This window comes from Cydia pomonella, chromosome 15 (assembly GCF_033807575.1).
Source record: "Cydia pomonella isolate Wapato2018A chromosome 15, ilCydPomo1, whole genome shotgun sequence".
Lineage (NCBI taxonomy): Eukaryota > Metazoa > Arthropoda > Insecta > Lepidoptera > Tortricidae > Cydia > Cydia pomonella.
In genome coordinates, this window is record NC_084717.1 from 10,831,878 (window position 1) to 10,855,411 (window position 23,534).

Consider the following 23,534-nt stretch of genomic DNA (forward strand, 5'->3'; position numbering starts at 1 on the left):
ACGCAGCCACCCTCAAGAGATTGGCAAAGACCAGAGAGCTGAATGCCATGCTGACCGCCGACGCCCATTAGACTGGGCATGGCACCAGAAGAAGAAGACATCTAGAAAAAAAACTATATTCAGTCACGTCTGAAAATATCGCTACGAAAAATGTGCCAAAAATTATGTATACACTACCTTAATATATGGGCATAAAAATCGTGTATAAATATTTTTGGCACTTTTTTCGTATCGATATTTTCAGACGTGACCGTACAATCACAAATTACAGAAAACTAATAATCAAAATTTATGAACTAAAGTTTAGTAAGTAAACTAACATGATAAATACTTAAATTGTCTAAATATAACTCCTACCCCTAAACTAAAACAAAAATTGTTCTGAAACGTATTATGTTGAGAATTAATCATGTAGTTATTAATAGGGTATTCGCAACCAAATAAAATTTCTCATCATCGTCAGATTATTACAATAATTCTACCGTATAGTTACCATAGACTTAGGTCCTTAATTATCATATTTAACTATACATATATATATACCATATATTTATAATAGTTGCAATCTTTTCATTAAATTGCTCTTGCATATGAATAACGCAATCGATTTGTAAATACGAAAACGTAACATCAAATAAAAAGATTTGCGTCAAATACGACACCTGGAGCCATGCAATCCATAGATTATTGAAAAATGATCTGCGCGCCGTTTCTTCGAATGGTTTCCGATTCGCGAAATACCCTGTAAATCTCTCGGGGAAGGATTTTCAAATAATCTTTTTAAATCTATGGAAACATGCCTTTTTAAGAATTCCTGGTACTTTTAGATAAGCTTAATGAAGGGAGGATTTTCTCGTAAATTTAGTAAGCTTCGGGTTCTGATAAGTAAGTTTTCTTGTTGGTTAGGAATTTAATACACATAATAATCGTAGCTATATTGTTAACGGCTATGCCCAGTGAAACAAATTTCATTTTAAGGTCCATCTTTCTCTTATACACTAGTTATTTACCCCCTTATTCATAAACGTCTACTAAAGTTACGATGCCGCTAATAATCGTTTGTACCTTTTCGACGTATTGATATGATGGAAAGGGACAAAGGATTATTTGCGGCATCGTAACATTCGTAACTTTAGTAGACGTTTATTATAAGGGGGTTAGTGTTTGACAAAACTAAAAGTCGGCCTTACTTATTTGTTTTTCTATAGTTAAGTTCTGCGTTTATAACTTTTTCAGTGAGTATCTGTAGTATTTTGCATGAATCTTATTTTCAGGTTTTATCTTATTTGTCAAAACCCTTGTGGTGACCATAAACTCCACACTAATTACTGCTCCAACGGGCCCGAAGTCAGGCGACGGCGGGAGCGGCCCGCAGCCTGGCGGTCCCTGGCTATGACGTCACGCCCCCACCGCGGTGCGGCCGGCCGCCCCGGCCGGAGCTCAGTGCATCGCCCGCGCTCGGACAGAGGCTCCCAGAGATTCGCACTAAACGCACGCCGCTTTTCTCCGCCTTATCGCTAGCCTCTGCTTACGCGCGCTACGCGAACATAATATTCTATTTAGCTTCTTTCTGTCGCCTAAACTCTTTCCGTACTTTGTTGCACGCTTGTAATCTTTTAATTATTATAAATTTTATATGGATCTCCGAGTTTGATTTCTACGCCGCGGAATAGGGATCCATATCTGGTGACCGCGCGACGTTTCTAAAACGCGATGTCGGACACGGAGCACGAGCAGACAAAGGAGCCAGCGAGCGGGGCAAATGTCAAACCGCCGGGCAAGAAGGATAACGTGGCCACGGCTCCCTCGTCGGATAATGACGTCGCGGAACCCTTAGTGTACGGCGCAGTGAATCGAGTTGCTGTTCGTTTGCCCCCGTTCTGGCCAGACGACCCAGAAATTTGGTTTGCCCAGGTGGAGGCGCAGTTTGAAGTTACGGGTACGAAGACCGACTCCACTAAATTCTACACCGTGGTCCAACAGCTAGATCAGAACGCTGCCAGGGAAGTACGCGACATCATTACAAATCCACCCGCGAAAGGCAGGTATGAAAAATTAAAATATGAATTGGTGCGACGGTTATCGATGTCACGCGACGAGCGCTTACGGAAACTTCTAGTAAAGGAGGAGCTAGGCGATCTGAAACCGTCCCAGTTTTTGCGTAAATTACAATCGCTAGCCGGTACAGGAGTGAGTGACGAATTTTTAAGATCGCTGTGGTCGAGCCGTTTGCCCATTAATGTTCAGCAAATTATCGCTTCGCAAAATGTAAGCCTCAGTGATTTAGCAGATTTAGCCGATAAAATAACTGAAATATCGCCACCTAATAATATGCTTCAAGTAGCCAGCACCAGCTCAGCGGCCGTTCCGTTGTCATTTGAGGGTATGCTTTCAAAAATGGAAGAGTTCATCACAAGCCGTATTAAATCCGAAATTACCCAACAGATCTCTCAGCTGAACATTCGAGAACGACGAGGCCGCAGCCGCACGCCACAGGGTCGAGGCAACCGGTTAGCCCGGTCTAGAAGCAGGGGTCGTCAACATTCGCAGAGCCGTACTCCAGGTATTTGTTGGTACCATAATTTATTTGGCGATGACGCCGAGAAATGCACCATCCCGTGTAGTTACAAATCTTCGGGAAACCTGAACGACAGTCAGTAGAGGCGGCAAATGACTGTCTTAAATCTACCAGCCGCTTATTTGTTACTGACAAAAATACTAAGGTGCAATTCTTAATAGATACTGGCTCAGACCTTTGCGTTTTGCCACGTAGATTCGCCCGGGACAACAGAAGGCCAACCGGTTACAGCCTGACAGCTGCAAATGGCACAGTTATTAAAACTTACGGGATAATAAAGCTGCATCCAGAATTAGGCCTGCGACGCGACTTCGCCTGGAATTTCGTGGTGGCTGACGTAGATAGGCCGATCATTGGCGCTGATTTTCTTTCATTTTACGGGTTGCTTGTTGATTGCAGAAACAGACGCTTATTGGACAGCTTGACCTTATTGTCGAGCACCGGCGTAGTCAAGACGTGCCAGCCGCCGGGCATCAAAGCTATTTCGGGTAACACAGAGTACCACAAACATCTGGCGCAGTACCCGGACCTCATCAAGCCATCCGGCATCATGAGAGAGGTAAAGCATTCGACTGTCCATTATATACGCACTACAGCTGGACCACCTGTCTTCTGCAGACCTCGACGATTAGCACCCGACCGTTTGAAGGTAGCAAAAGACCAATTTGACGAGATGCTTCGAGACGGAACAGCTAGACGCTCAGATTCTCCTTGGGCATCTGCATTGCACCTGGCACCAAAGAAAGGGGACTCCTGGAGGCCCTGCGGCGACTACCGTGCTTTGAACGCACGCACGGTACCTGACAGGTAGCCTATCAGACACATAGAAGACTTCTCGCTCAGACTATCTGGTTGTAAAATATTCTCGACACTGGATCTGGTGAAGGCTTACAACCAAATCCCAGTGTATCCTGAAGATATTCCCAAATCCGCCATTACGACGCCATTCGGATTGTTCGAATTTCCGTACATGTCATTTGGGCTCAGGAATGCGGCTCAATCATTCCAACGCTTCATGGATGAAGTTCTACGGGGCCTAGACTTCTGTTTTTCCTATATCGACGATATTTTGATTTTTTCCCAGACCCACGAACAACACCTAGAGCATCTGAAGCAGCTGTTTCAGCGCCTGAGCGAGTATGGCATTCTATTGAACGAGGCCAAATGCAGTTTTGGTGTAAGTGAAGTCACTTTCCTGGGGTATTGCATATCAGCAGAAGGTGCACGTCCGCCGGAATCGAAAGTCACAGCCATCCAACAGTTCACGGCACCTGAAACAGCAAAAGGTTTGAGAAGATTTCTCGGAATGCTCAATTTTTATAGGCGTTTCTTACCCAAGGCTGCAGAAGAACAGGCAGCTCTACACGGCATGTTGGCCGGTTCTCACGTCAAGGACTCTAAGGTCCTGACCTGGACCCCACAGCTTCTGAACGCCTTTGAAAGATGTAAGTCCAGTTTATCAAAAGCTACTTTACTGTCTCATCCTGTCCAAGATGCTCCGCTAGCTCTAGTAACAGATGCTTCCAATACAGCCATAGGATCGGTGATAGAACAATTAATAGATGGACAGTCGCAACCTCTGGCGTTCTTTTCAAAAAAATTGAACAATGCACAGAAACAGTACAGCGCTTATGACCGTGAACTGTTAGCGATATATGAGAGTATAAAACACTTCCGCCACATGATCGAGGGACGACATTTCGTAATTTATACAGACCACAAACCGATTACGTTCGCGTTCACGCAAAAGGACCGTACCTGTTCTCCTCGTCAGTTCAACTACCTCGACCTAATTTCTCAATTTACAACAGACATTCGGCATATTTCAGGAAAGGATAACCTGACTGCCGATGCCCTCTCTAGGATTGAAGCCATTTCAACATCTATAGACCTGGAGGAATTAGCACGCCTGCAGAAAAACGATGCCGAGTTGCAGAACCTTAAGTCCAGTGGTTCTTCACTTAAGCTAAAGCTTGTACCAATGCAAGGTATGAATATTTCCATTACTTGCGATGTCTCTCAGTCGAAGCCACGACCGTTCATCACAAAGGAACTACGTCATCAAGTGTTCCAGTCCGTCCACGGAATGAGTCACCCAGGCGCGAGAACTACGACCAAACTGGTAACAGACAGATTCGTCTGGCCCTCCGTACGCAAGGACTTGCGAAACTGGGTTCAGAGCTGCGAGTCATGCCAACGCGCGAAAGTTCAGAGACACACTTCTGCTCCCCTAGGAAATTTCGAACTGGCAGGTTCCAGGTTTTCTCATGTTCACATAGACCTCGTGGGACCCCTACCATCTTCGTGCGACAACCGATACTGTTTAACTGCTATAGACCGATTTACACGCTGGCCGGAAGTCGTACCGCTGCAAAATATCAGCGCTGAGACGGTAGCTAAGGCATTTTGCGATACATGGATTTCAAGGTTTGGTTGTCCACAGATCGTGACCACTGACCAAGGCCGGCAGTTCGAGTCCCATCTATTTAAAGAACTCTCCAAGTTGTGCGGCATCCAACTTCAACGCACCACGGCGTATCATCCAGCTGCCAACGGTATGATCGAGAGGCTACATCGATCCTTGAAGGCCGCTATAATGGCCCACAATGAGATACGATGGACGGACGTGCTACCCATCGTACTTTTGGGCCTACGAACGGCGTGGAAGGAAGATTTACACTGCTCAGTGGCAGAAATGGTCTATGGTGAGCCTCTGAGGATCCCTGGTGAGTTTTTACAACCACATTCTATGAATAAGGTCCAGCCAGTAGACTTTGTTTCCCAGTTGAGACAGCACATAGCTAAAATCAGACCAGCTCCTGTTTCAAGGCATGGTACGAAGTCAGTTTTTGTCCATAAAGACCTTAAAACCTCAAGTCATGCATTTTTAAGAAAAGGCCATCTTAGAGGGTCATTGGAAGCTCCGTACACAGGCCCATTGAAAGTCTTGAAGCGAACCGATAAAACTGTTACTCTAGAGCTACAAAGAGGACCAGTGACAGTTTCGATCGACAGAGTCAAACCAGCTTATGTGTTGAGTGATGACAAATCATCTCAATCCCAAGTCTGCCCGTCTCAAGTCGCCAGGACAACACGCTCGGGCAGAAAAGTAACTTTTCCTGATTTTTATGTCGCAAGTCCATAAATCTCCAAGGGGGGTGGTGTGGTGACCATAAACTCCACACTAATTACTGCTCCAACGGGCCCGAAGTCAGGCGACGGCGGGAGCGGCCCGCAGCCTGGCGGTCCCTGGTTGTGACGTCACGCCCCCACCGCGGTGCGGCCGGCCGGAGCTCAGTGCATCGCCCGCGCTCGGACAGAGGCTCCCAGAGATTCGCACTAAACGCACGCCGCTTTTCTCCGCCTTATCGCTAGCCTCTGCTTACGCGCGCTACGCGAACATAATATTCTATTTAGCTTCTTTCTGTCGCCTAAACTCTTTCCGTACTTTGTTGCACGCTTGTAATCTTTTAATTATTATAAATTTTATATGGATCTCCGAGTTTGATTTCTACGCCGCTGAATAGGGATCCATACCCTTATAGTTTCATCATATCCTTCTGTCCGTTTGTCCATTTGTAAGCCACTACTAAGTTTAACACGCTTTTTATATCGTATGAAGGCTCGGAATCCCCCATTATTGTTGGGCCAACATGCACTAGGCCGGTTTTTTTTTCATTATAAACGGCCGCATTCCGAACGGGGCTAAGGCTGATGAATGGATAAGATAAGCGTTGTTGTCAGCTCATTACATTAAAAGCTAATACTTAGTCACAGTCACCGGTCTGTGTGCTAGACTAAAAGAGTAAAACTGAGGGTTAATTCTTTCACACTAGCAGATAGCTTCTTATAGGTGGTCGTACTCTGAGCTTCTTAGAAAAAAAAATGCTGTTAATCATACGCCCAATCTGTAGCCACGTTGCATTTTACATCATAATTTTAGTTCTTAGCAACTTAGAACTTATAATATATTATAAATCAAACTTCGATCGACAGAAAACATCTCAAAATGTATCAAATATGTCACAAAATTTAATTTGAGATAACGGAACTACACAAATATTGTGTTTGACACTTAATTAAACAAGCTGTCTCCATTTTACATAATATGTAATCACCCTGTATAATGTAAATTATATACATTGAATTTCAGATTGACTGAAAATAAAATAAAAACCAGTAGTTTGGTTACACGTCGAGTTTCCAATATCGATCATCGGTAACTTAATTGCAATATATATTAGGAGGAAGGCTGTCCTGGTCGCAGTGTGTCCTAGCTCCAATGTAGCTCACCTTTAGCCCTTGACCCACATTTGAAGTTCCTGATGCAATTCAGGGGAAAACACACATACTTAATATGACGTCGGTTAATTATTTTTATACAACGTTGGTATCTGTACCCCTAGTGTAATTTAATTCGATAGCGAAACGTGACATACGCGTTTGCGTTAAGTGTCATTTTGTATAGGATTTTGAGTTTCCAAAACGTCCCGCTTGGCGCGCTGTTCCTAAATCCCATACAAAATGAGACTTAATGCAAACGCGTACGTCGCGTCACGCTATCGAATAAATTTACACTAGGGGTTCAGAATACCGAACGGCGCGCTTGACAGTAAAGACTTATACATTAACTAAGTAGGTAAATAACAAATTTTGGTATGAATGTAGGTAATTTAATAGCTTAATTTGGTCTTGCATAATACTTTCAAGTTTAATTTATTGTACATGTTGTTCCTCGATTGTATATGTTTGTATTTTTACTGCAGTTTGCTTATTCAATTAAAACAATATTTCAACTCATCTATTCGTAAAAGCCTTGCTTTATTTATTCTTTAGTAAGATGTTTTTGTTGTTTTGCTTGTAAACAACGTTTTTTGCCTCTAGTACATTGATACCCCGCGGGACGCTCTAGATTAATGAACTACTCGCTACTCTTGTGCCTCAATTGTTCAGTATTTTTCATTTCTCATGTTCTGAAAGTGAGTCGTTATTGACACGTTTCTGCTCTAGAGCACTGTATATTCCAAGTTGGTTTTTTTCTCTATAAATTTCATAAATAACGACATTTTTACCTACATTGTTAATTGAAAGTACCCTCAAGAAATACTACTGAAGTTTATACTTAGCCGTGTTTTTTTTAATACACATGTATTTTACTTTCCTCGTATTCTAAATGAAAAGTAGTGTTTGATTCGGGTAATTGAAATTGAAATTGCTTTCATGCTTTGGTTAACAATCTATTAATTCCTGCTCTGCTTTTATTATAAGTTAGAACGGCAAACCACGTCCATATACGAGTAACCAATAACTCGATTACCTTACCACAGACCAAGGAGGTTTTAGCATAGCCCCTTAATAGACTGGCCTGTAATACTATTTTTTTTATACGAATTTCCTTTAGTATCCAATTTATTGTGATTATTTGTGATTTCTATCTATTTAATAAGAATTTGCTATAAAATTTAACATGTGTCTTCAACCCAATTTAAGTGTTTATAAGAGTATAAATCCGAATATTACTTAAACGAATATTTAAATGAAAACGTTACACATCAAAGCATAGTAACTTGGAAACAGTAAATTAGCATAAAACGTAACACTGACTCAGCTATCTGAAGGACGCTTATCATTAACGAAAGAGCATCTAGATACTACGTTTAAGAGTGCCCGGCAAGCTTGGCCGAATTTCACCTTCCCATACAAACAGAGTTTCGTTCTCATTTTATAACTACGTATTAGATTGTAATAAATTAATTATTTGTATTCCTAATATTTCCCCGCTGATGTAAGCACCATTTTAACGGAGAATGTAATGACTTGGTACATACAACATTTATCGTTAAGAAAATCCATAAAATGCTTAGAATAAGTTCGATCTTATGTTAAAGAAAGATTTTGAACCAAATACATATGTATATATTGTGCACTGGCACGGATGTGTGTAGATTAGTTTCATTTTAATAGTACATTGTTAACCAAGGGATAAAAGGCACCCATTTCTGTCGAGGTAGTTTGGCTCGAACGCAGTGAGAGCGTCAATAGTCTGAGACTCAAATGGTGCCTTTCACCCGAAAAAACCGAAACACTCTACTTCTCATTTCGACCACGAGGAAAGTAAAATACAAATAAACTCGGCTAAGTATAAACTTCAGTTGTATTTCTTGCCGGTACTTTCAATTAACAGTTTAGATAAAAATATCGTTATTTATGGAATGGGGAGTTAATTATCGTCATGGCAATTGTATAGAAAATCCATTTAAAACCAAATTATATTGCTTAAAGTAAAAAAAGAAAAAAAAAAAACGTAAAAACAGTGCTCTAGAGCAGAGACGTATCATTTCGGACACTTTTTTTAGAACAACAACCCACTTCAGAGCATCATTTTTTATTCTACTTAAATGGGCAGCTATGCAAATTATTAGTTACATATAACTTAAGACTCCACTTTCACGAACTAATTAAGATATTTCCAATAATGCAGGTTCCCGGCAAAGCCTCACACAAGTGCTCCTTATAATCCTGGGTCAAAGTTAAGTAACAATAAAGTAGAAGCAGGTTGTAACAACTCTTCTGTGAACTTCTCGACCTTACTTTGCAAGGGATTTTCATAATTTCATTTTCGTTACAGGCCTAAATTACTATGGTAAGTTTGCTTGTTTTGTGTAAAATTAATCTTGCGTATCTTTCTCATAACACCTTTTTAGGGTTCCGTAGTCAAATGGCATAAAACGGAACCCTTATAGTTTCGCCATGTCCGTCTGTCTGTCTGTCTGTCTGTCCGAGGCTTTGCTCCGTGGTCGTTAGTGCTATAAAGCTGAAATTTGGCATGGATATATAAATCAATAAACCCGATAAAGTCGTACAATAAAATCTAAAAATTTTTTTTTTTTTAGGGTACCTCCCCAACACGTAAAGTGGGGGTGAAATTTATTTTTCGCTTCAACCCTAGAGTGTGGGGTATCGTTGGAAAGGTCTTTCAAAACTAATAGGGGTTTTCAAGAAACATTTTTTGATAAAGTGAATATATTCGGAGATAATAGCTCCGAAAGAAAAAAAAAATGTGTCCCCCCCCCCCTCTAACTTTTGAACCATAGGTCCAAAAAATATGAAAAAAATCGTGGAAGTAGAGCTTAAGAAAGACATTAAATGAAAACTATAGCGGACATGATCATTTTAGCTGTTTTTGAGTTATCGCAAAAAGTTTTCCCGTCATAGTAAAAAGACTTACTTTAATTAGGTACTGATTATGCAAATTTGCCTATTTGTTTAACTCGGGTGAAAGGTACCGTTTCATCCCTTGGTACACAATTTACTATACTTTAAGCTCCAGTTTAGCTTATTGTGACGGAAGAGTAACTACGGAACCCTACACTGAGCGTGGCCCGACATGCTCTTGGCCGGTTATTAAACTAAATTATCACTTGAATAAAAATAAATATTAAACGAAGTGAAGTGTTCACTTAGTAAATATTTGATGAAGTAAAACCTGATAATATGATAAAAGTTAAAAAATAATGTTTCAAGTAAAAAGTGCTTAAATCTTCTTAACCAAAAAAAGTAGTAAGAAGTACAAACAACGACTAACACGTGGCATACCTAACGTTACCAGACCAAAGATGTTAATAGTTACATCTTCGGAGCACACAGCAGGCTTCGGAGATTTTATAGTACGGTAAAACGAATGTGAGCTATAGAGTTGATGTTAACAATAAAATTCAGGTTTGTAATGTAATGTTTAATACACCGTATATTTTTGATACGATCGCATAATCATAGGGTATAACCATTAAACCAATAAAAACGTTACATATATGTTATTGATTAGGTAATATAAAACTATGCTTTATATTACATACTTCCAAATAACGGTTTATCAAAGTATAATATATACGAAGTAATCATAAAAAATAGTGCACCCATAAAACTCATACTCATCCTCATTTTCATTCAGTTATTTCGCCCTGAAATGCGTTTAAAAGCACCCAAAGCATCCGCTTTTACGAAATTATTAATTTAATTGATAAATAAAACGTAACGATTATTATATTAGAATTTCATACGTCTTGCTATATCTTAACTTATCTAGTTTAGTTATTGCGATATCTGTATGTAATAATACAATACAATACAAATATTCTTTATTGTTCACCAATATGAAAAGAACATAATGACATGACATACAAATTAAACACATAACTTAGATTATGGTAGACGACGGGCGGTATTATCGCTAAAGTACGATCTCTTCCAGACAACCTTAGGGTAGTGGAATAATTATGAACTTTGTGATATTACAATTTACCAAAATTTCTATTAGACGAGCTTTTAAAATAATGCATACAATGCATGATGCACACAAAATTGTTGCAGGGCGAAACATATCAAAATTACTGAATGAGAACGAGGGTGTGTATTACTTTTATTGTTATGTTGATATCGACTTCATAGCTCAGTTTAATCTTACCGTGCTCCGAATACCGAATCCAAAGCCTAATTAAGTAATTATATGACACAAATAGAATATTAAAATTTACCTATAATTATCAAAACTTATGCTGTCAAGATATATAGATAGAATTACAATATTTTAAAAATAATATCTAATCAAATAATCCTGTATAGTAAATACATCTACAATCTAAGGACACTAATGTATGTACCTAAGTACTTATCATTTACAAATTAAAAAGACTTATATTCGAAGTGAGAAAATAGAAATGACCGTGACCTAAAACCATTTATTTTATCTATAATAGCATGGAAATCAGTAAGTTATTAATTTGATCCTTTGGCGGATGCTGTCCTACATGTAATGGCTCCCATAAACTAGGTCAATCCGTGATACTCAATGGAACACTTTCGGGTCAAGTACGCCCTGTTTATAGAACAGGTGCATGAAGGATTCGAGGCCGGGAAACGCTACCTGTAGCTTCACAGTTTGCCAGAGGGTGCTTTGCTAAATGCACTAATGGATACGGGAAAACGTGAGTTAGAGTTTCGTCTACAGAAAAAAAAGCGCGTTCATTTTCGTTCAAAATTTGCTGGTCTTGTTTTTACCTTTTTTCAGATCTGCTTACTGGTATGGTACATACGTTAAAAAAAGCGGCCAAGTGCGAGTCGGACTCGCCCATGAAGGGTTCCGTACCATTTATGACGTATAAAAAAAAACTACTTACTAGATCTCGTTCAAACCAATTTTCGGTGGAGGTTTGTACGGTAATGTAAATATATCATATATTTTTTTAGTTTTATCATTCTGTTATTTTAGAAGTTACGGGGGGGGGGGGGGGGGGACACATTTTACCACTTTGGAAGTGTCTCTCGGGCAAACTATTCAGTTTAGAAAAAAATTATATTAGAAACCTCAATATCATTTTTGAAGGCCTATCCATAGATACCCCATACGTATGGGTTTGATGAAGAATATTTTTTTGAGTTTCAGTTCTAAGTATGGGGAACCCCCAAAATTTATGTTTTTTTTTTCTATTTTGTTTTGTAGTATAGTTCTTATAGTTTCTGAAAAAAGTGGCTGTGACATAACCGGACAGACAGACGGACATGACGAATCTATAAGGGTTCCGTTTTATTCCATTTGGCTACGGAACCCTAAAAATGGTAGAATATAGGCAATATTACATGCCAATTTATATTTACCTTAATTTTGTTTCTTATTTTCAGAGCTGCACATTCTACGTCATTCTGCCGTTCGTTCCGATTTCTTCTCTGGGACCGTACGAGTAGGTATAAGATGGGTAACTCTTATTGCATGCTCGCTCATTCTTAATTAAGCTTTCCCCGCGTTTGGAAAGAAAATGCAGATTCTATGTTAATGTTATGGACAAAGCGATTAATTTCTCATTATGCGAAGCATTTGCGCATTATTTTGTGTAGGATTGTGTCGGAGCTAAGTGAAACTGATTTTGATAATTGTTTTAGTGAAGTTGAAACTTGAAACTTCGGCACTGGTGCTTATGATTCTGTAATATGGACAGCCGTGTACTTCAAGTTTTCTTAGCCCCACGTTGGGCGCCACTATACCGGACTAGGGCGTTTGATGATTGCTCCATGCAGACTAATAAGAAGAGAGTATTAAAATACGGCTGCAAATAAATGACACGGATATATATAAAAAACAAATTAAAGGCGATTTTCCATGAGAAAGATTCTCGAAAATGCGATCAAAACATGTCGAGCTTTTATTCGACTTAATACGCGAGTGACCCGTTTAAAATCATCTTAATATGTTCGAGTCTTACGGGAGTTTTAAATAGTTAATATTTGTTGAAAAACCACGATACTTTTTGAGATAATCAAATGAAGCCAATGTGAGATTACAGTTTGAGTTTCGTTCAAAAATTTACCGACTTATTGTTCGTACGTTGTTCGTTTTGTACATGTATTAGTTGAGATTAAGTATACAGAACACTCGACGGCACTATGGCTAAACTTGCTCAAGGTTCAAACTATATATAAAGCAGATATGCGCTGAAGTTTTCATATTTGTAGTATTCTTACTTCATGATTATAATGTTTGTACACTACCAAAGCATTGGATGCATCGTCGTCAAGAATTATTACGGTACACTTCATTACTTAAATTTTGATTGTAGTAAATAATGACTTTCGTATGGTACACTGCTTGTGCAATGCAAAATGCTAGTGTATTCAAGTTCCTACTCCACTTTCATTATGGTACAGCTAATGGTGGCCGATTCTCATTATATGTATGGCAATGACAATAGTCACACAAATAGAAGCAAATGGAATTGAAATAGATATGTTGATTTTATAAACATGTGCAAGACTAAATTTCTTTTTGGACCTCGTGTTATTTATTCAGACATTTACTTTGCTGACCAAACAATAATAATAGACTAATGTTGTCATAAAACTCTCAAGAGCAAAACATTGGTATGGCAATAAACAGGCGGTTACTATTTCCATTGCTTTCCCTTTTTTGTCCCAGAAAAATATTATTTGATATAAGTAGTACCTATACGAAGGGCGTGTATATATGAAAAGGCATTAGAATATGCAGCTAATAAGGTAATAGTACATTACGATACAAGTGTGAAAAATAGGAAATTCGAAACGAGTGGCGAATTACCTATTCGCACATGTATCGTACAACGTTTTACAGTACATGTGGCCCTTTAAATGTTCGACATAGTAACGTAATATGCTAATTTTCGCACTATTGCGGTAAAGTAGTACCATATGTACTGTAAATAAAAGGTTGTGTCATATTTTTCTATGCATACTTCTACTTTATTTGTACTTATAAGTAGGTTACGAGATATGTCAATTTTTATATTTATATAAAGTAAAACAAACTGTCCAAACCGGGACCCAAAAACCACCAAATCAAAACCAAATCGGGAATCGTGGAAATCAAGGGAAGAGGCCTTTGCCCAGCAGTCGGACACTCAAACAGGCTATTAAAAAAAAAAACAAACTGACGATCACAATATAAATTGCTAAGAATTTACCACGCGTAGTTTTAAGTGAAATTGTATATTGTGAGATAAATAAATTATATCATATCATATCATAAACACGTTTGCAGTAACTATGAGATATTGTGTACAATTAGTCCTATATTTCGATATTTCATATAAACTTTACGAGAATCTGAACTTTATGAATACTACAACGCTACAAGTCACTATTGCTAATCAAATCATATTTAAAATTATCACTCCGCTCTTTCCAACTTCCCCGTTTGATTATTTAATCAACAAACGTAGCCTATTTTGCAAATAAACTGACGCTGTTAACCTAACAGTGATTGGGCGAGACGCTACGGGTGTAGGGTAAGCAAGCCTATTTCTGACTCGCCCGTATTATTGACGGTTGATTAACTTCCTTACCGACTTTCAAGTTGCCCCGAATTTTGCCGATGACGTATTTAATAAGGCCTGCTCTTTGTACCGTGAAATAGGATGCTTGACACAATTGTATTCTTTTATACATTTATAACGTATGTATTTGTAATAGAAGTGTATATCATATGCTGGTATACGCTATGTTGATACTTAGTAATATTTATCAAATCATTCGTTGTAAGAATACAATAATAAATCGAATGTTGGTGGCCAATTTGCAGTCATCCAAATCCAATCTATTTAATCTCTTTTACGAGGAAATAACAATGAACTGTTAAACCCACATCGTGTTTAGTCGCTGAGTAGTCGCTAAATATTTGCCAAGGCACTCAGCTCACCACATCTAAGCTAAGCTCTTAACTCCATTTAGTTTTTATATGTGATCCTTTTATTTCAATTGCGTCAGGGACCCTGAATGAAATGTATTAATATTTTTTCTCTGAATTTATATAAGACAAATGTCTTTTTTTCCCTTTTAACTTTCCCTGTCTGAGCTCCAGGAAACGGTTTCCGAATCAGCATTTTTCCCTTCCTTTACATACGATTTTATCCCATCATAAATTAATATTCTTATAGATCGGGATAGCAAAAACAACTCCATGTACGTATAAGATATTTATTTTTAGTTCTCAAATCTTACTTCTGTTAGAAAAGTCCGTCTAGTCTTAATTAGGAAAAAGTCCGTTGCGACATTTTGATTTTCACCAATTATTGATAAACGAAGTAAGTATATTATTGATTAAAAATACAAAAAAAAACTTAATCGACAAAATAATAATTATCAAAACTGGTCACAAAATATCACAATTCAGTTCAGAAATGCTACTTATATCGCCAGGGAGAACAACTAAACATAAGAAAATATTTTCGTACTAGCTAAAACTGATACGCTAAGCTTGAGCTTTACACTCGCTTAGTCAATCAAAAATATGAAATTCAAGAGCAATAAAATACAAATACTTAGTAATATCTGCATACACGTCCCGGGATCGAACCCGCATCGTCACATATACGTAGGCCGGTGAATTTAGGCTGCTTATTCTCGAGAAAGAACTTATTCAAAAGAGGGCCGTGACGGAAAAATCTTACAGTTTCTTTTGCCTAATCCGCCAACCATGCGATGAGGAAGTCCTTCCAAAACTTTATTTTTTGCTATCACCCGTAACATATTATATTTTAAATACAAGGTAACATGCCTTTGTAATTTATTCATAACTCTATACAACTTTAAGGGACAAACAGAATTAAAAATGTTCAAAGGCATTAAAAGGAAATCTGTGGCAATCGCGAGAAAGGGCAAAATTGTGCATAATCCAATTACACAACTAATTAAGGCGAGACAGAATATTAATTGATTTAAACGGTGGTTGTTTCTGGACTCCAGAATTGACTCGTTACATTTCGTTGAAGCAACAATGGCGGGTAACTTTATTAAATCAACGCCTTTCAAAGAACCATTTTGACTAAAGTGTTTTAGTTACTTAAAAATAATTAGTTTCTTTAACTTTTGATCTCATTATTTATGATTGAAAACGTTTGTTAGGCAAGAAGTCTTTTAGAACTTTGGAAACGAACTGCCTAACAAGTTTAGTATAGGGTCTGATATTGAAGGATCGTCGATCGGTTCAATTATTACGAGTTCTCTCACACATACGCTTACGCACACAAACACATATATATATATATATATATATATATATATATATATATATATATTTATATATATATATATATATTTATATATATCGCATTAGTAACTTTTTAATGCTTTATTTATGAGTTCTGCAATACTTACCCTACATACATATTCGTGATCTACAAGGTACCGTACAATAAACCCAAATCTTTAATGAAGAGGACTAAAAATGGGTTGGTACATCACTAAGCTTTTTTTCAAGATAATGTTTTGCTCTCTATCAGGTATTCCTTATAATAATACTTTATTATCTTATTCTTCTTTTGCTTTATTTGTAGCGGCAATAAACCTATGTTTCCTTCAGATCATAATACGTAGACAAATAAAATGTTTTTAATATAGACGGCGGCCACAAAAATTATTTCAAAGAAAACAAGGAAATGTAATTTGATTAGAGGATGTAATTCAACTCGCCAGTGACTTTTAAAGGTCAAGATAAGCAATACGGATCAACTTGCCATCCACTCAAAACCTAAATTATTACATGAAAGGAATCCGCTTTCCTTATTTGAAGAGTTGCAACTCGATCGCCAGTATGTGATGACAATATTGGCAATAGGTATTCGTGCCTTGCTGCATCGTTGAGTGGTATGAAAACAAAAATCAGCCACGTTACCGAAACCCGCAAGTAAATTGTAAACTAATTGGCTGTTTAATGTTCACTTACTGGTTTGCACGATTATGCTTCATCTTGATATAGCATTGATCACCCATTACATCCATCTCAGTGGGCGGCATCAAACGATCCAGGAATGAAATTTACCTAAATGCGCGATATGGATTTTATTTCACAAGTGTATATTCAAATGAAAAAATTGACGATGCGTAGCCCTTGGATTGATGTCGCATTGACACTCATTTGCGTTTCCTACGACCTGGGTCATGTTCGATTTAAATAGGGTGAGTTTTGTGACTTGTCATTGCGAGTTATTAGGGTTCCATATCTAAATTATTTTCAAACGTTATCGTTAAATGAAATATTTTAACAATTTGATACCGTTTTTCTCATCTAATATTGGTATGACCATTGTGTTGTGTCATTAGGCATCTGACACGCACCAATAAAGGTGACAGTCCATTTCCAACTGCAGCTGCACTACCGTTGCGACATTACTGGTGCGACATTACTGCAGCGGCCGACTGCTGCTGTTTGCGGCGTGCAGTCGCGGCAGCGTTCGTCAGTTGATTGTCAAAGTCAATGAATAATGTCACTGTCAGACGTATAAATAAAATTACTAATTTACTTATTTGTATTTTTTACGAGAAGAAGTAAGTGACGATAATGCTACATGGTACACGAAAACGAAAAACAGTTTGCCTTTCTACAAAAGTCACATTCAGTCGAAGGCAGCTACGCAATACGCAATATTATTAAAAAACCAGATATTGTTGGTGATCGTTTGTTTGCCGATTAAATTAATAACAATTTAACTTCAAATTGAAGAAATACAACCAAATTACTCGAATTAAATGAATGTAGAGGAGAAATATTTCTTCACTTAAGGTAAGTTAACATTTTGAAATTATCTTCCCCATCCTCTTGACTAAATGCGTGACCACCGCACACAGCAACCCGACGAGAGCGGGACTCATGTTGCTCGTGATGGATACGGTATGCGCACTTGATCCACTTACATCACGTGATCCAGCCAAATCCAGCCGGTGGTGTCTGCATGTTTTTGGTGGCCTAGTACCGCCTGGATGTAGAAGTCTGCGATAAACGTCCCCTCAAAAAGCTAGGTAGGCTCTTTTATCCCGGGTTTACTTTATTTTTGCAAAGGGATTCGTGGGTTTCGGAGATGGCGATGCGACAAAATAAATTCTCCAATGTCGTTCAGTGTTAGCAAAATATTACAGATTTATCTTTCTGAGTTTTCATATTAAACCAATCTTTCATTAGTTACCTAAAAGTAAAGAATAAACGAATAAATTGATTTGTAAGAGCTATAATTACGCAATTTACACTTAATATTGTCCAGTTTCCTATTTCAAACTAAAGCACAAATTTAAATCTTATAATCGGTCTTGTATTGCAGGTGTCCATGGGCGACGGCACTCGTGGTCGTGGCAGATACAGTTTATGACTAGACCATATAAAACTTGATGGGCGAGACAAGAAATCCTTTATGAAGAAAGCTATTTACGTTAGCCAAGGGGCTGATAGAAAGAATATTTAATAAATTAATTGGAATAATAAATATTTTCCTCGTGATGGTGTGATAAAATAAATTCGTGTTGCGCTCTGTAGCAAAGTTTGTTTAACCCTCATGCCTTGAAGTCCCCGCAACTGTCAATACAATTTTATTTTAAAACCGCTGTCGCTTCTCTTGTGGTTCAATTTTGTAATTTTTCTTACGTTTGAGTATCCATATGCTACCATGAGGTGTTAAACAACAACTTTGCCTTTTGTATTTCTAGGTAATACAACTGAATTATTGCTTCTTTTATCTCAGAAATGGCTTCGAAGTGACAAAGTGAGAAAGTGTCACGATATTATACACCGTGGGCTGGTAAAACCTGATAGTTTTAAAGTTGTATTCTTAATCGCATTTAGAGGCTAAAATATCATACAAATTTTCTGTAATCGGTCTTCTTTCAGAGATAATGGCAATTCTTGCGAAAATTTGTTTCTGCAATAACTTTGTGAAAAACGCCTTTTTCGCTGCGGCGCTGCCTCTATGTGACTTGGTTTAGTCATACCTTCTGACAAACATTACTCAACTAAAAAGAACACTCGCAATTTTGATCTATAGATGAATTAAGAAAACTTTACTTCTTCGTTGTAATGTTTTTTTTTCGCCAAGATGTAGAAAGAAATAACGTGCTGTGTGTAGAAAATAGCTTTTAAATCGGCTAAAAGAAAAAACAGAACATTTTTTTTCCGAATTTTACTAAACATTTTTTGATCCTCAGGAATACGTTTAAGATCTGTCGGATTTTACCAACCCACGGTGTATATAATATGATATTACGACACTTTCACATTTTATCACGCCAAATTCACTGTGCCACGGTACTGTCAGCGAGAATTCAGTAATTAATCATGTTAAATATAAGCATCACTGAAACTCCTAAGCACGCCTCCAACTCCAGAAGTGATACACGCGCGTTGCCGACCCTTTAAAAACCTGTACACTTCTTTTTTCAAGAACCCCTACTGTAGACCTTCAGAAAAACCTCGGCAGGGAGCTCATACTAAAGCCGGAGCGCCCGCGGGAGGAAATTCCTCTTAAGCCGCACAGTGCGCGACCATTGTTGCCACTAAAAAATGAAATCTACTGTGGTTTCGTAGTATCCTAACACAAATACAGAGGATACAGAGTAAGCTATTTCATTCGAAACATTTTCTCAGTCAAAATTTGGAAAAAGAGAGAAAGAGGAAAGAGAGAGGAAATTGCATACGACCACTCCGTTCAGTATTAGAATCATCATAGAAATATTATGTTGTCACATTTTTATGCTATGTGTACATGATTGTACGATAATGGTTAGCATATCTACATCGATCTTATTCTAACACATAAGTGCGTCCTGTAATTTAGTAGTAGTAGTAGTAGTAAAACTTTTTATTGTACAAAAATGAACACAAAACAGGAAAAAAACACTCATCATTAATACAAAGGCGAACTAGTTTTCCAGTTTTTTCACTATTATTAGTTTGTAAATAATTTATATATACATACATACATAGCTACTATCTACTTATTGCCTACCATGAAAATCTTAATTTGAAAATTGTATATTTGCCTCTCTATCGTTCTTGCCCTTTCGAGCTTATAGCTGTTCTCGGAAAACTACGAAAAAAGGAAAGAACTGTTTATTTAATGAATTTATCAGGAAACATTAAAAAAAAACAATAAGAGCAACGCCTAGATACAGAGGAACTACCGCGAAACACAGAAACTATCGGGGTTGTTTATCCGCGGGTGTAATAAACTCCTTATATTGTAGTGGTTATATCCTCTTTGCTTAGAGCTACTAATATCTGTGACCAAAGACATTTCTGTAAAGATTTGACGTGCGGTTCGCAGTTGCGGTCGTATGTACACCAAACACTAAAAATCACCATGCTACGTGCAGTCGGTCGTGTCATCATTTTACTATGGAATTTGACAATAACACTGACGTAGTCAGGCCGCTGCAGTAATGTCGGAGCAGTAGTGCAGCTGCGGTCGGAAATACGTTAAAATTACCATATTACGTGCAGTCGGTACCGTCATTGATTTTACTATGGAAATTGACAATAACACCGACGCGTTCAGGCCGCTGCAGTAATGTCGGAGCAGTAGTGCAGCTGCGGTCAGAAATGGACTGTCACCTTTAGTAAGATCGAAATGCCTTATGAGATGACTCCTGATTGCATTTCGTAAGTATAAATCGGTGTGACCCGCTAGCTCTGATAGATGCTCACGATCATGGCCGGGCCGTATCAAAATAAGATGAAACCCAAATCCAATTGTTAAAACAGAATCAGCCTCCCTTTATTGTGTACCACATTAAAAGCAACATCCATAACATGGGCGTACGAGCTTTTACTTTCACTAGCGTAACATTACTTGGCATTGCACTCACTAGTTAATGAAAGGCCAAGGCCAGCAGATTGCTTGCATCGCTCCCTAACTAGTTTATGTACAGGATAACCTGATCAGTGCCGGTGACGGCCACTTAGTTATCTCTTTAACTTTGAGAATTAACTTTCTGCAACCGCTGCTCATTAGACGGGAAATTGCTAATGCAGCTGGCTGACCGTCTCTGATATTCTTAAGGAGGTATTTTGAAATGTATTTACTTAGATATAAACTTGCGACAGACTTTAATAAATCAGTTTAAGAATGCACCTTACATATTGTAAGATAAAAGATTCTTCTAAATATTACTGATCCAGATAAAATGAACTGACCCATACTGTCATTTATATTGTACTATTCATCGAATATTTAAATTTGAGTTTTATTTCATCTTTCGCGTTAGTAACCTAACCTACTAGTTTTTTTTTTAAACTAACTTTACTTATTAAAGTGAAATACATCTAAAAATATAACCACAATAAAATATTAACTTTAACCAAAGATGCTGCTTGGTTGTCACTTGCAAAATCGAAGGTAATCCGCCAAGATGCAGGATGCGATGAACGGACAAAATTCGCTCAGCTCATGATACATAATTTTACGGTGCCCTACATTCTGCAAGAGAAAGAAACAAATGGCGGCAGATTGTTAAAGAGAAGCTGTTCCCTAGAAGTGGCGACCAACCACAGTGATGAGTAAACCAATGTAGGAAGAAGATACTGGCAAGGCCAAAAAAAGAAGTATATATGAACAGTCAGCCAACATATTATTAATAGCCTAGCACGTAACGTGAGTTACTTTAATCTTCTAATTAATACCTACCGTTGCTTCCTTCCATTTACACAAAAATAATAAACCGTCATTATCCTATGTAGGCCGGTAGATCCGTTTACAAACACTTAGGTGTTTATATGTTGTATAAATGCCGGGTTGCATATTACGACAACATTATGTCGCGTAATCGTTACAGTAAGGACAATTAGTCGTGAGTCGTGAATAAAGCCACGACGTGGTTTCAGAGGAATTTCTTCTCGCTAAGATTCCGGCTGGGAAATAAGCTCCCTTCCGAGGTTTAACTTAGTATTACATTTTAAGGTACTGAAAGGAATGTAAGCATATTTTTGTGATATAGAAGGAAAACGAGCAGTCGAATTGCTTGATGATAAGCAATTACCATCACCCATTGACACCTGCAACACCAGAGGGGTTGCAAGTGCAATGCCGGAATTTCAGATGAGAGGTCGTATCTGTCCGGATATACCGCAAACGACACTTCATTCCACATTTTAGCTGTGTGAGGCAGGAAAATTCTGGAGAAACTTACAGTTGAAGACTGCCGACCGAAGTGGTGAAGATGGAAATATTGTCGCGTAGAGCGATGGCGGAAAGAATCGGCAGGGATTAATAATTCCTCGGAACACCTCCCCGTTATTCACAAGATAGAAAATGCAGAGAAAGGCTTTTTGAAGGATCGGAAATGTAGTTACACATAGGGCCCCAGGATTTGGAAGCATAGGTACGCTGACTAGGTATCCATTTGTACAGGGGTGAAAAAATAAGAACGAATTAAATGATTTACAGGCCAATTCTAATAAGTAGGCCAGTTTTAACTACTAGATCTGTTTCCAATATGATACTGATCTGTCAATGTCAAAAGTGGCATTTCTTCAACCAAAAACGTCACTTTTGAGACACTGACCGATCAGTATTATATTGGAAACAGATCTAATCACTAGAACTAGAATTGGCCAGTTAATCTCATTCGGAGACAAAGTAAAAACATTATAACAATTAGGTACAACGTACATCCTTTTGCACTTCTAACAAAAACAGGTTTTAAAACCTTAATGAGATCTCAAGTAAATCACAACAAAGACAAAAGTAAAACCCGATGTTGCCCGAGGGCAGTCGTTAATGGATACTGAGACAGAGCAACATTGAGCGTCTCCCTGGCGTACACTTGGTTTACATTACTGTTATATCTACTCGTATTTATTCTCTGATTTATTAACCCTTTTCCAGGCATAGTACAATTTATCAACGTGTCAATAGATTTTTAACCTCACGAGTTCCGGTTTAAGGTTCAAAATAAATTCGACTATCACAAAATGTGACTCATTGTCAAATGTCTCACCATAACACAACTTATTTACATTTATAGATTTTTTTAGAGAACCTTTGAAAAAGATTGGTGCGGCCTTGAAAGGGTTGAAAGGGTATCTAGGCCGTTGCTGGTTTTTAAACCCCATCGCAAAAAGAGGGTTGTTATTAGTGTGACCGCTATTATTTATTATTGCGTTTACGTTGTAAGATTTGCCCTTGGACCCTTTCCGTTTTGTTTATCATCCCCGATGTTTGCGAAATACCTCAGAAATGATTATATACGGGAAATTGCTCGTATCTTCAAAAGGCTCTTTATTTTGATATCTTAGATAGTAGGTACTCACCAATTCACATATCTCTTCTTACAGTAAAACTTATCTGAAACAATAAGAAATGAGCTATGAATATTTTTTAAAATAAATATCCCATTATTTTATTCATAGGGTATGTATGAATTATAAACAACTTCACGCTTTGACAACATTTTACTCGTGTTTTTTTTTACAAAGATCTTCTCTAAAATTCAAAACATATCCCGAGCTGTTTCAATATCATTATATTACCAATACCATGGTATCAAAAAGCAATAAATTAAGCGAAAATTCCAAAGTTATTTCATTACACCCGGAATAAAGTCATAATTGCGCTTTGTTCTACAATTAAGTCTAAGTGTTATGACATCCACCAATCTTGCAAATAAATTT

General features: G+C 37.9%; 1 protein-coding gene across 1 annotated transcript in view; it reads right to left on the reverse strand.

The window, feature by feature from the left end:
- LOC133525772 (uncharacterized) overlaps positions 1-23,534 on the reverse strand; it is a 333,725-nt gene that overhangs the window by 192,300 nt on the left and 117,891 nt on the right. Inside the window, exon 2 of the mRNA XM_061862154.1 lies at positions 23,175-23,208. The gene's annotated coding sequence lies outside the window, so the exon portion shown is untranslated. The remainder of the gene's footprint in view (positions 1-23,174; positions 23,209-23,534) is intronic.